The sequence below is a fragment of the Diceros bicornis genome, chromosome 34 (assembly GCF_020826845.1).
Source record: "Diceros bicornis minor isolate mBicDic1 chromosome 34, mDicBic1.mat.cur, whole genome shotgun sequence".
NCBI classification, from domain to species: Eukaryota; Metazoa; Chordata; class Mammalia; order Perissodactyla; family Rhinocerotidae; genus Diceros; species Diceros bicornis.
Genome location: NC_080773.1, coordinates 12284795 through 12299508, shown reverse-complemented (window position 1 = coordinate 12299508; position 14714 = coordinate 12284795). Strand labels below are relative to the sequence as shown.

Here is a 14714-nt window from a genome sequence, read left to right as displayed (position 1 = left end):
CTCAGCCCCTGGGGATGGGAGGAGGTGGCTCAGGAGCCAGCAACACCCTGGAAAACCCTATTAGCTAGAAGAAGCTGAAACAGCACGGCTGCATGAAGGGCCTGGGCTAATTCGGGCTGACAACCTTCCCTCAGAATCACCCACAAGGGCTCTGCCCTCCCGGCTCCATCCCAGAGAATAAATCACACTGTCAGGTCTAATTCGGGCCTCGGCTGAAGGTCTGAGCAGAGCATCCATGCGTTCTGGCCACAGAGGTCAAGGGCAGCCCACGCGCTGGAGGCCACTGCTGAAGCGCGCGGGGACCAGAGGGAAAGGGGACCGGGAGGCCAACAGCTGGGGCTTTCCAACACACACCCAACAAACTCCTCTCCTCTCCCATGAAATATCTGGCCCAGGCCTCAGCTGCACAACCCCTGTTTCCACAACAGACTCCAGCCACGTCCAGGCACCACACTAGCTCGGGCCTGGGCACAGATGAACACTCATATTTGGTAAATAAATAATCATAACAGCAGCAGCGAACGCTTATTATCTTGCAGGCTGGTGACTAAGCCACCTAACCTGCGACACGGAGTAAGGACTAATGAATGTAAGCCGTCACCGTCACCATCACCACCACCACCACCACCATCCTCATCTCATCTATGCCACGACCACTCTGTGCCAGGCACCGTCCTAAGTCCCTGAGACGCATAATCACCTTTTAATTCTCAACACAACCTTAGGAGAGAACAGAAGCTCCCAGGGCCGGGTGTCCCACTCAGGGCTCGTCAGTGACTAAGTGAAGACTAGACCCCAGCTTGGCTGGATTCTGGAGCCTGTGCTCTCGGGCACCGTGTCAAGCCAGCTTTGGTTTCGTCTCCTTCAAGTAGCTCGCCCTGAAACCCCAACGCAGGGTTAGGTGTCTCCTCGGAGTCCCCACAGCCCTGAGGCCTCCCCTATGAGAAACCATTTTGCACTGTTCACTTACAGAGCTTTCCCCAAATATGCTCTCTCCAGTGGGGTCTTCCTGGCAGCCTAGTGCCCAGCAGAGCACCAGGAAATGGGATACGCCCACTCAGTGTTTGCTGGATGGAAACCCAGGTCCAAACCTTTCACTTTACAGAGGAAGGGAGTGGAGATTCAGAAAGGAGAGCTGTAGTGAAAAGTCTCACTGAAGAAAGGGGAAGGGGAGAAGAAGGGAAAACTGCTCCGTGATGAATCTCCATTCCTCCTCCAAGGCCCAAAGCTGCTTCCAGAGCCCTCCCTGACCCCCAGGCTGGGCTGGGCACCTGCTCTTGGGCTTCCCCCATACAGCCCTGACCACTCTGGGTGAGACAGTCTGAGGGCCTGGCTCCCTCCCTGGATGCGGAGTCCCATGAGTGCAGCCCACCCAGCCGTGAGGCTGTCCCCCCCACATCACTACAGCACGGGGACAGGCACCGAGGAGACGCATATTACATGCGTGTCGAATTGACCAGTGGAACCCCAAGAAAGGAAACAAGGCCGGAAGCCTCATTCTGGAAAGAATAATTAAAAGCACAGGTGCGATTTCTTTGGAAAGGGAAGGCCAGAGACGTCTTCTCAGCCATCTGCAAGCCATGAAGAAGACACGTGGCTGGTGCTGCCCACCAGCACTGGACCAGAACCAGCGAGAGGCAGTTACACGGAGTGGATGTGATTCATAAGAAGGCTTTTTTTTTTCCTGAGGAAGATTAGCCCTGAGCTAACCTTTGTGCCACTCTTCCTCTATTTTGTATGTGGGTTGCCGCCACAGCATGGCTGACGGGTGGTGCAGGTCCGCGCCCGGGAACCAAACCAGGCTGCCAAAGCAGAGTGTGCAGAGCTTAACCACTATCCCAGGGGCTGGCCCCCAAGAAAGCTTTTCAATGATCAAAACTTCCCCAAAGCAAAATATGCGGCCCTGCTCCTCTCCGCTGGAGGAATTTACACTGAGGTCAGAGAGCTGGCAGTCTAGGACCCTGGGACCTCTTACGAGGCAACCAAGTGTAGTGGCCAAGAATGGGGGCTCTGGAGACAGAATGCAAAGGTCCCCCCAGCTCCTCTGCTTGGCAAGTGGCTTCCCCACTCTGTGCCTCAGTTTCCACGCCATTACCACGGGGAGATCACAGCAGCGCCTTCACAGGGTGGGTGTAAGGACTGAATGAGATCACGCGCAGAGAGTGCTTCCAGCAGGCTTGGCCCAGGGTCAGCGCCCACTAATGTTAATTATTATTTTTTTTCTTCCCCTGTGGAGGCAGACGCTGTTGGCTGGCTAACCCAACCAACACTCTCAACTCCCTTTTTCTCTGGCTTCGTCCTCAGGAGAGGCCAAAAAGCTACATGAAATACTTCCCACCCTCCTGGAGCTAGGTGAGGCCATATGACACATTTCTGGCCAATGAGATGTGAGTGGAATCTTCTGGGGGGATTCGGAGTGCTTAAGCAGTCCAGAACTGAAAAACAGTGTTGCTGGAGTTGACTCTCCCCTCCTTGTCCTGCAGCAGCGACCCTGTAACCACGAGGGAAAGACCAAGGGAATCAAAGAGCCTCCAGCCCAGGCATCCCTCAGCCTCTGAACTAACGTCGGCAGCCTAGTACCTCCAGGTTTGTCGTGATGGGAGAGAAATCAATCCCCATTTATTTAAGCTGCTGTGAGCTGGGTTGTCTGTTCTCGCAGCTGAAAGCATTCCTGGCTAACGCACCCACCATGACACAAACGGCTCAGGGCACATGTCCATGGTAATCATTTGCCAACCTCAGTTCAGGTCCCTAGTTGAGAATCCCTGATCTGGAGGAAATGGGTGGAAGGCTGAGCCAGAACAGCGTTCACCCAACCTCAGTCGCTGTGCTCTGTCCTTCCTTTTCAGCTGCATCAATGTCCCATCTGTACAATTATTTACTTAATATTTTCTTTAAATCAACTCACTTTTAAACTTAAATATATATATACACATATTTAAAAAGTAACCTACATTATCACCAAAATGAAAAATTGGTATCTTTTGCTACAAAGGTAACTTAGTAAGTAAATACAATGAAAACAAAATATATTCATCCACATACCACTAAAAATTATCTGATGTGGCATAATTTGGGTTTGAAGGACTAGCAAGAAGTCCTCATTTTTGCCTTCAATTGGGGAAAAAATATCAGAAGATCTGGCAATACTTGGTATTTCCACAGGGCCACAATGGGCAGACAGAGAGGGAACACATTTTCCTATTAGCCACAATTCCCGAAACCCTGTTCAGGAGCGAGAGAAGTTGTTCAGATCTCCCACTGGCTGGTGGGAGAATGAGGTCAGGCAGTTGCCTTATTCCATCGGCTCCGGGCCCCCTCAGAGAGGTCCTCCCAGCCCACCTCGGGGAAAACGGCCCCTTGTTCCTCCCAGTCAGTCCCCTGCCTGCTTCACTCATCTCTGTGGTACTTATCCCCACACAACTTCTCCTACATTCATGTGCTCATCTGTCTACTGTTTTATCCTCCAGTAGAACACCACTTCCCACAGGGAAAGGATTTGTCTTGTTTTACTTATTCCTGAGTCCCCAGTGCCTGGACCATAACAGTGGGTGCTCAAATGCATTTTTTTTTTTTTTTTTTTGCTGAGGAAGAGCATCCCTGAGCTAACATCTGTGCCAGTCTTCCTCTATTTTGTATATGGGTCGCCGCCACAGCATGGCTGACATGTGGTGTAGGTCTGCGCACGGGATCCGAACGAATGAACCCGGCACCAAAGCGGAACCTGCTGAACTTAACCCCTACACCACGGGGCCAGCCCCACAAATGCATATTTTTTGAGTGAAGGAAAGAAAAAATATAAATTAACAAATGAAACCCCGCCTCCTGCTTTCCAGTTCCCTAAGGCACTCGTTACCATGTAGGAAAAATGCCAGTTCTCCTGTGGTTTGAGAGGCAATACTAGGAATTCACGCTGAATTTGGAACCCTTTACCCCACTAAAAAGGAATGTGCTAGATTAAAACGATTATCTATGAGGCCATACAGATATATGTTAATAACTGAATAACTGAAATAAATGAGGAAGAAGGGACAGGTCTTCCTGTACAGAATTAATTATGTGGACAATTAATAAATGTAGAAGGAATGAGGGACACACAGAAAATTACCATTAGGGAAATACCACAGTAATCATCAGTGCAGGCAGGATCGACCCACCAACGCACGCCAAAATGAGCGGGTGGACGTCTGAGGAGAAATAACCACGGTCTCAAAGAACCTCCCCTGAGATATCTATCCACTACAGAGGGAAACACGGTTCCTTTACAGGGGAGAAACCCAGCAGACAGCACCCTAACCACATGATCCAGGTTAACATCACCAGTGACAGACACACGGACATCCCGGACGCCCTGGTATGACGCACTGAGGAGGACAGCTCACCTCTGTGGGGTTCTGCCAGATAACGCATAACTTCAGTCTAGTCACGAGAAAACATTAGACAAACCCAAGTTGGGACATTCTGCAAAATAACAGAGCAGTCCCCTTCCAAAATGTCACGGTCATGGAAGACAAGGAAGGACCGAGGAATCGTTACAGACTGGAGGAGACTAAGGAGACACGACAACTAAATGCAACATGAGACCCTGGATAGGATCTGGGAACAGAAAAAGGACATCAGGGAAAAAAGTACTGAAATCCGACCAAAGTCTGTAATTTAGCTCATAGTACTAGACCAGTGTTCATTTCCTCGTTTCGACAGCTGTATAAGATGGTAACATTAGGGGACGCTCAGTGAAGGGTAGATCTGTGATCTCTCTCTACTATTTTTACAACTTTTTTTTTTTTTCCCTGAGGAAGACTGGCCCTGGGCTAACATCCGTGCCCATCTTTCCTCTACGTTATATGGGATACCGCCACAGCATGGCTTAACAAGTGGTGCATTGGTGCGCGCCCGGGATCCGAACCTGTGAACCCCAGGCCGCCGAAGCAGAACGTGCACACTTAACAGTGTGCTGGGCTTAACTTAAAGCCGGCTGGGCCCACTTTGCAACTTTGTAATAAGTCTAAAATTCCTTCAAAATCAAAAAGTGAATAAAGAATTGTGCTAAGAAGCTTCCTCTGATGGAAATCTGGCCCCTAGAGACTGTCCCACCAACAAGCGCCAGGTACCCGTGCAGAGCCTCAGGGCAGGAGGAAGGAATGAGAAGAGACCCAATGAACAGACAGAAGGGAAGTTACCATCTAGATTCACTCAGTTTCCAAAGCTCGACTGGCTGGTTCCTGCAATCGGCCAACATCACTACCCACATCCAGAGTCTGGGAGCCAGAACCTTCCGTTCTCCCACTTCCCACACTGTTAGGGTCTCTTGGTGCCTCAAGGATCAGACAACGCCCCCTCTCCCAAGCACCCTTGTTGCATCCTGCCCACAAAGGTTGGCGTCCTCATTCAGAAACGCCCCACATCAACCGGAATACCACACACCCAGGGCCCCTCCACTGCTTAGTCTACGCCACAGAAACAGAAGAGGATGTTCACCAGCAGAAACTCCAGAAATCATAATTATAACATATTCAAAATCTTTATATTAGGGGTGAGGATTTACCATGTGTACATATTTTAATTACGTGTAAATCCCCACGCTCTATTTTTAGCCTGCAGAGAAAGAGCACGTCGTCACAGCGGGTGATGGGGACATTCTGTATCTTGACTGCAGTTACACAACTGCACGCATGTGCCTCAATGCAAGGAACTGTACACCAAACAGTGAATGTTACTCCACGCAAATTTTAAAAATTGAATTAAAAAAAGTAAAAGAAAAAAAAAGTGTGATACACTGACATATGCTATGAACGAAAATCTCCAAGATACACTACTGCTGGGGACAGAGGGAAATACGCTGCAGAAGCACCCACAGAGCGTGGCTTACTTCTTTATCTAGCAAACTACAAGAAGAAGTGTGTGTACACATAAGCAGGGATGCTTGTGTACGGGAAGAGGTCTGGCAAGACACACACTCGACTCCTGACCATCACCACCACTGAGGGAAGATGTCAGACTTGTTGGGGTTGGGAGGGACAGCGAAGGAGACTTCCATTTTACCCTTGATCCTCTTTTTTTTTTTTTTTTTGTGAGGAAGATCAGCCCTGTGCTAACATCTGCCACTTCTCCTCTTTTTGCTGAGGAAGACTGGCCCTGGGCTAACATCTGAGCCTATCTTCCTCCACTTTATAGGGGACGCCACCACAGCATGGCCGGAGAAGCAGTGAGTTGATGCGCACCCGGGATCCGAACCCGGGCTGCCAGCAGCGGCGGGTGCGCCTTAACCGCTACGCCACGGAGCCGGCCCCTCCTTGACACTCTTTTGAATAATTTTTTTTTTAATAATAAAGAGGCTTATAGTTACTAGCTGTAAAATTTAAGCAAATAATCAGGCAACCACACTGCACTCACCCTTGGTGTGTTCTGGACACTAGCGGTCCTTGAGGGTCCCAGGAGAGCCGACGTCAAAGACCGTGTACCTACGGAGAGGGAAAATGGGGTTATGTCTTTGGCTCACTTGAGCCCTCCTGCTGCACGATCCATCTGTCATTCATGGATTCACTCCCTCAACAACACTGACTGAACACCCACTCTGTGCCAGGCATCGAGGGTACACCCGTGACCAAGACACAGGCGCTGTCCTCAGGGAGCAGACCCTCCCGTAGGGGAGGAAGACAATACACAATACGGAGTCAGGGAGTGGTAAGAGCCTGGATGGGGCTCCTACTTCAGAGTCATCAGAGGAGGCCCGAGCAGAGGACAGAGGCCTGAATACAGGAGACTGCGAACTGTGTCACTATCTGGAAAGGAGCCTTTCAGACCACGGGAACAGCCAGTGCAAAGGACCTGAGGCGGGAGTATGTGTGTGGAGCGTTTTAGCAGGAGGCTGTGTGCCTGGCGCAGGGTGAGTGAGGGGCGAGCGGTGGCAGATGAGGGCAGGGAGGTGACAGGGCCGATGGAAGGCCATTATAAGGACATTTCCTTCAGACAACTGTGAGCAAAGGAGTGGCAGAGAAACAGCACTTGTCCTGACTTGTAACTTTATATTATTTTTTTTTTGAGTTTATTTATTTATTTATTTTCCCCCCAAAGCCCCAGTAGATAGTTGTATGTCATAGTTGCACAGCTTTCTAGTTGCTGTATGTGGGACGCGGCCCCAGCATGGCCGGAGAAGCGGTGCGTCTGTGCGCGCCCGGGATCCGAACCCGGGCCGCCAGCAGCGGAGCGCGCACACTTAACCGCTAAGCCACAGGGCCGGCCCATAACTTTATATTATTAATCTGTTTTTGAATATTTAGTATGGTTGTTCATATTTGAATGGATATTTCATGGAAACTTTCTATTATTAATTTATGTTTTTGAATATTCAGTATGGTTGTTCATATGTGAGTGGATAATTCACGGATGACTTAACGTCTCCAGGCTGAGAAGCCACTGTCTGTACTGTTCACCATCACATTTCAGTTTAGGCCAGGCACTTCCTAAGTCAGGGAGAAGAGATCTGAGAGGACAACCTAGAACCTTCCTATACAGAATGGCCATTAAATAATGACCCTCACTCCCTAGGTGACAGGCTCTGTCCTAGCAGACATGCTAACTCATTTCACTTTCCCAATAACCCTAAGAAATAGATACTATTATTACGTCCATGTTACAGATGAGGAAACTGAGGCAGAGAGTAGGTTGGAGTGGGAAGGGGTCCTGAGCATTCATTGGCAGTTTGGGCCCATCCTGCATCCATTTCCCTTTCTGGGTCAGCTCCCTGAACCTCATCTTTCCCACTCAGTCTATGCAATTCCTGTGGGAACGACCCCACCCATGGGTTGGTAGGGAAGCGGGGAGCTGGTCATATGATCCAGGCCTGACCAATAAAACCACTGCACACCCCCCTTCCCTGCTCCTGACCTCAGAGATAGCTCGGGGTGGCCCTGGCACCAAAGCCAGGCTGATTAGGTCCCATAAACACCAGCCTCGGGACATGTGCTAGGACTACCAAGAAAGAGATGGTTTATTTCCCCTGTGGTGGCTAAGCTGGTTGGATATACATGTGGAGCTGCCTCAGAGCCTACTTGACAATAAAACCAACACAGAGGAATGCAGAGCCAGAAGGTGGAAGGAACAGGGTTCTGGCAACCTCATGCAAGGCCCTGAATCCAGCCATGCCTGAAGCCATTACACATAGAATGTCCCAGGTCGTGAGTTCAAACATTTCCTTTCACACTTAAGAAGGCTGACCCAAATTTCTATTTGTTCACACAACCAAATGACTCTCAGCTAACACAGAAAGGCAGAGGCAAGGACAGTTCTTGACAATTCCCATAGCTCACTACCAAGCCACTTAGGAAAGCATGGCATAAAACTAGAAACCATTACTATACATAGAAACAGCATCAACAGAAAAACACACACTCTTTAAAAACTCAGAAATAGCCTCTAGAGTAGTTGCTATCCATAAGCTGGTCTACGAAGCCCTAACAATTTTCGTTTTCAAGATGCTTAGCAAGGCAGGAGGGAGCCAGAAGCACCCAGAACGTTTTCCTTTATCACCAGACTTCCCATTAAAAAAATTCCTGGGATGATCAGGAGCCCCCTGTGACAAAGCTCCTGTAAAATTTTAATAGCTGCCTTTCAAGTTGCAACAGAAATGGCTTTTCTGCCACTCTCACTGCCCCCCTTCTTGCTCTAGAGTGAGGTATATGGCCCTTTAAAGGCACATCAGTAGCGACGTGGGGGGATGCCACGTCTCTCTGAGCTGGGAATCTACTTCCTGTCGACTGCAGGAAGCCGTGACGTCCATCAGTCTGGGGTCCCTCATACAAGGGAGAGGCCACGGCACAGAGGAAGATGCCGAGGGGTTGTGGAAATGGCAGCAAAGGTGGGCGATGGGCCAGGAATTCAGCCAGGATCCAGAGACCCCACCACCTGGGCAGGGAGGATGTCCTCGGAGTTGCCTCAGCGACCCCAGCACGCCCACCAGGGCCACAGCCCGAGTCCGCCTGTCGCATACGTTACACTCACAGTCCGCGCACCTCGCTTCCCAGGGTTTACACCAAGAAAGTGGATCCCAGATGAGAGAACCTGGGGCTGACTCCTAGCCTGAATGGTTCCTGCCCTCAGCCACAGCGACTGGCTCTGCGAGGGACACATGATCCGAGCAGGGCCAATCAGAGTCGGCCCTGGAAATTTTGCTGGAATTACTGGAGGAAAGGGCTGGATGTAAGGCAGGGCTGCTGAGGGCCTTTGCCACCTGGGGCAGGACGGGGGGAGGAACGGAGCCCCTGAGAACCAAGTCAAAGCTGCGAGAGGCAGAACCCAGGAGTGAAGAAGGGCGGATTCCTGACAAGGCAACCCACGTGTGGACTCCCATAGGGCCAGCTCTGGGATTTTCAGGTCCTGGAGCCACTAACTTCCCTTTGTGGGTTAAGCCTGTGTGAGTTGGGGCGATTCTGTCATTTACGACAAAAGTAACCGCCAGATCTGGAAGAGCCCTCAGAAACCAGTGCAGTGCTCCTTTAGGTTTGGGTGAGCACGATTCCTTCTAAGAAGCTGACAAAACAAAACGACGTCATGGCTCTCCACAAAAAAACCCACAAAACCCTGCGGGGCTCAAGGATGTCGAAGACCGCTGAAGGCCCCGCCCAGAGGAACAGGGTGAAGAACGCTCTGATCTAGTCTATCTGCCCACTGGATGGATAAGGAGACTGAAGGTCAGAATCCTACTTGACTGGGGCCCAGGCCCACTGGAGGCAGAGCCAGGCCTCCCCAGAGCCCCAGGAGGGTTCCCCTGGAACTCCTCTGAGTCAAGTCTCGGGGAGACTGTGGAGGTAAGGGGAGGCAGCAGCAAGGCTCCAGGCCTCCACACCCCCATTTACCTACAGCTGCTCCACTTTTTCCTGTTTTATAAAATGGGCTTTCAGGGAAGTGTCTGACGAAAGATCCATCACGCCACAACCAACATAATGAAAACCAATCTCTTATATCACATTCCAACGTATTTACATGTTAATAACCTTGGTTTTGACCCTCTGTGAAATCCTAATACGCAGGCATTACGGCCATGGTTCCGTGCAAGGTGCTTCTGCAGGGCCAGCCGCCAGGGTGCTGCTCTCCTGACCCCAAGGCGGCCTGCGCACCCGGCCTTTCTGTTCCTGTACTCGTGGCCCGGACATTTCTAGTCTTCCCTCGTATGTCCATCTCAATTCATATGGAAAGGACCATCCACCCACACCTCTCCGCTGCCCTTTACCTGGTCCTCCATGAAGACCAAGGGAACCTGGAATAAGGGGTGGCTAATCTGACTGGTCAGACGTTGTGACAGTGGCTGGACCCGCTTTTCCAGGGGGCAGGATTATTAGCCCCGAAGCTGGGACTAGGCCTACCGCTCTTTCCTCTCCCTGTGCCCAGAGATGGCCGCTTTCTCTTTTGTTTCTGTCTTGGAGCAGGACACACACCCGGGGCAGTGTTCACCCAACCTCTGAGAGGGCCCGGCCACACGCACCCTCCTGACCGTGGGGGCAGCCAGCCGTTCTCCTCCACGCAGCCGTTTGTGTAAGTGGCTGATCTCGGCATTCAGATTTGAGGTTAAGGAGAACCAAGCCCACTGGGGCCTTCTGCTACAAGCTGCATCCTCCTTTCTAGACTTTACCAGAGCTTCCCACTGGGGCATCAGGGACCTACTCACCTACTAATGAAGTGGTCCAATCATCGTTCCTTTAGAGAGGATTCCCATTATCCCATCCCCATCCTGTCTTTGAAATAGTGACTTAGGAAAATACCTGTTCATTCAACTGTTCCCACCCACGTGGCAACAAAGAAAGGCTGCTGTGTGAAGAAAGGACTCTGCCTGGGAAGATCTAGGTCCTCAGCCGCCGTGCTGTACGGCAGCCACTGAGATCACCCTGCCATCAATCACATTCTCTTATGACCTACATTCTATTAATAACACACATGAACGATCCAGCCCCGGTTCTTTCATTGATGGATTCAGTTCACGAGTATGACTAAGGCTCGATCACTGATTCGGAGGGTCTCACATCCTCATCTTCTGTCCCCCCCTCCCAAGATGAGCATCGTGGTTCAGGGCTCTGAGGACTTCACAGTGCCAGGGGGCCCAACGGCTGTCCCTGCCCCCAGCCCAGCCCAAGTGACCCCGTGGTGGAGCGGTGCATGGCCGACCTCCACAGAGAAACTGCTCAGGGAAAGCAACAGGGCGCGGCCGTTTCACACACAGCAGATCGGCCAAAATGTCAGAGGCTGACGTCACCAAGTGTACTGAAGTTGTGGGGTTAGGGGAACTCTCAGTCACCGTAGGTGGGAGTGGACACTGGGGCATTTTGAGAGAGCAGCTGGCAATTTCTTGTAAAGAGGAAGAGATGGGGACCTCAGTGACACGCTTCACCTCCTCCACTGATGTGGGATTCCCTGCCGAGGTCCCAGAGGCACGTGGCCTTGCAAATTCTCATTCTGGCTCGAAGCACGAGAGGTTTGCTTTAATTTTATGACAAGCCAGGCACTGTTTTTGGTTCTTTAACCATCATTTAAACTCTCCCAACCACCCTGTGAAGTAGGGCCTACCAGCCCTACTTCAGCACCCCCATTTTTAACAGACCAGAAACCTGAGGAACAGAGGTGACTTGCCCGAGACCACAGCAAGTAGGTGGCATAGCCAGGAGGGGCTTGAACCCAGTGGGTCTGGCTCCACAATGCCACCTCCCAAACACAGCCGTGAAGAGGACGGCTCAGCCCTGAACCCTATCCCACTCCACATCCAGACATCAATTTCAGATGCAGCAAGGACCTAAACACAAAAGGAAAAATACGAGTGTGTCTAGAAGATGACACAGGAGCATATCCTCATGTTGCGGTAGGTGAAGGTTTCTTATTCGGGGATTCTGGGAAAGTGTGTGCTCTCCTCACAAAAAGGGTCAGACCCATCCACACAGTCCTTTGCCCCTTTGCCAATCTGCCTTTTCCAGCTTGGAATGTGGACCTGATAGCTGGATTTGAGAGGGTCCCTCTTGTCTCCAGAATGCTACTCTGCCAGAATAGAAGGGCTGAACTCTCGGGGTGTCCCGGCCTCCTAGGGAAGGTGGGTGCAGCAGCCGTCTTGTGGCCATGAGGGGGCAAGAGGGTCAGAGCTGAGCCACGGAGCCACCTCCTCTCCCTCCAGATGTTACGTGACACAAACAACCTCCTGTGTGTTGACGTGACAACGCCACCCGTGGACTCTGGTACTTGCAGCCAAATGCCTTCCTAACTGAAACACCTGCCACAGCCAGACTCCAGCAGCCACATGCGGTGCATCACCCCAGAGAGTCTGCAAACGGCCACGAACATGGATTTGAAGGTGTCTAAAAAAGACTCAACTCCGAGATGAACTTTGGGAATCAGAGACTGCCACCACACATGGATGACCAGAGGCATCTTGAAAGATAACGTGGTGCCTGAACTAACTCTCAGAGGACCTGAACTGGACAGCCTTTCTTCTCCCTGCAGACTTCCAAGAGCAGTCAGGGAGACTGTGAATTCAAAGGCCAAACCCAGCCTCTGGCACAGCCGCGTGGTGTCCGCCAGCCCCGGGCTCGGGGGCTGGGGAATCCTGCAGAGCTGGTGGATCCTTTCTCCTCCTGTCACCAGACATTTGCTGGACATGCCAATGGTTAAGCCTCTTCCTGCCCTTCTATAAAAACAGCTTGTCAGTGTGTTTTCGACTGCTGGGTGCTTTTCCACAAAGCGCTCTCCAGATCCCAGCTAATCAGACGGAAGACAGAACAGTGGTCAATCTACCAAAAGAGGTCAGGCTTTATTTCTTAATCCTGTTATTCATAACATATTGAAAGGGAAGAGTGAAAAAAACAACGTTATTAACAGCGAAAACGTCTATGGTTACTTAACCTCTCTGTGCCTTAGTTTCCTCACCTATAAAGTGGGGATAATAATGGGGGTGGTGTGAGGATTAAGTCAATTACTCCATGAAAAATGTTTAGAGTAGGACCTATCGTATAGTAACTGTTCAACAAAGGTGAGCCTCCGGGGCCGGCCAGGTGGCGCAAGCGGTTAAGTGCGTGCGCTCCGCTGCGGCAGCCCGGGGTTCACCGGTTGGGATCCTAGGCGCGCACCATGCGCTGCTTGTCAGCGTCCCATATAAAGTAGAGGAAGATGGGCACAGATGTTAGCCCAGGGTCATTCTTCCTCAACAAAAAGAAGTTTGGCACATGTTATCACAGGGCTGATCTTCCTCACAAAAAAAAAACACAAAGGTGAGCCTCCATGATTGCCGGTGACATGGTGACCTTCCTGGACTAAGGGCCCTTGAGAAGTTTCGAAATCCACCCTCCGGTCAGCCAGACAGACAGAGAGAAGCACTGCTCTGATTCTGGCCCCTGAGGGAAGGAGGAAGGCTGGAAGGGCCAGGCCCATGAGCAGAAGCTGGCTGCTGTGGCCCAAGGCACGGTGGGCAGGAAACGGACCTAATGGGTGCCAGCTGCCCACCCAGGAGCCATTCTTCCCTTTCTTCTCAGGATGCTCAGCTGAAACCAGATCCCCCAACCTCCCTTGCGAACAAGGGGTAAGTAGAAGCTGCTGTGGGACTTCAAGGAAAATTCCACACCAGAAACACAGAGCTGGACGACACTTACCCATCCCCCTACCCTGATTCCCACCTGGACTACAGACTCACTGGCTTGACCCCAGCAGTCACATTGGCCCATGAAGCCACCTTAAGGATGAAAGCCTCGTACTAGGGATGGTCAAGCAGAAAGACAGAAGGGGCCTGCTTTCCTGATGACCGTCGAGCTGCCACACCAGCCCCGGATTGTGGATCTCCAGACATTTTCCTCACGAGGGAACCACCTTCCATTGAGTTTACACCACTGTTATTTCTGGTCTCTACTACGGCAGCCAAATGCACTCTCAAATTACACTGTGGTCTTCCACACCAGATGACCAATGGACAACACTCTACACCAGAAAATCCTTCTAGCAACCTGTCATCATTTAAAGTGTCCTCATGCTTTAGGACCTTTGCTCTTTCCTCAACACCAGGTTAAAAGCTAGACAGAGAATTTCCCACAGATGGAGTTACAAGCATTTTGCCTTAGGAGCGGTAAAATGAGAACTCTATGAGATATTCTGAGTCATTCATTCAGCAATTATTAAGCACTGCCCTACACAGGGCTCGGTGTGAGGTAGGGGTTACATATGGTGAACACAAACAGATACAGTCCCTGCCCTTACAAGGCTTATAGTTCAGAACAGGGGACAGAGAAGAAATAAATAGGCAAACAAATTCATATATAAGTACAAATGGTGTAGGAAACCAGGGGGAGTTTTAGCCCAGAGCTAAAGAGAGAAGAGAAGGAAGCCAGGTGAAGAGTGGAAGTAAGACCAACCTGGAATGTTCATCAACTGAAGAATGGATAAACAAAACATGGCACAACCATATAACAGAATATTATTCAACCATAAAAAGAAGCAAGTACTGAATCAATCCTATACGACATGGATGACACTGAAAACATTACACTGAATGAAAGAAGCCAGTCACAAAAGACCACATAGTATATGATCCTATTTTTATGAAATGTCCAGAACAGACAAATCCAGAGAGACAGAAGGTAGACTGGAGGTTGCCAGGGCCTGGGAAGAGAGTGACTACTAATGGGTACAGGGTTTCTTTTGGGGCCGATGAAAACGTACTGGAATTAGAGACTGGTGACGGTTGCACAACCTTG

The 14714-nt window shown here is 50.7% G+C and overlaps 1 protein-coding gene across 12 annotated transcripts in view; it reads right to left on the bottom strand.

Annotated features, from left to right (window-relative positions):
- The window catches only part of SIPA1L3 (signal induced proliferation associated 1 like 3), a 239273-nt gene that overhangs the window by 136645 nt on the left and 87914 nt on the right, over nucleotides 1-14714 (bottom strand). For 8 of the 12 annotated variants that reach the window (XM_058529162.1, XM_058529166.1, XM_058529164.1 and 5 more), the window contains one exon: nucleotides 6394-6461. The exons of the other annotated variants lie outside the window; for them this stretch is intronic. The gene's annotated coding sequence lies outside the window, so the exon portion shown is untranslated. Of the gene's footprint in view, nucleotides 1-6393; nucleotides 6462-14714 lie in introns of those variants that run through there. 12 annotated transcript variants of the gene reach the window in all.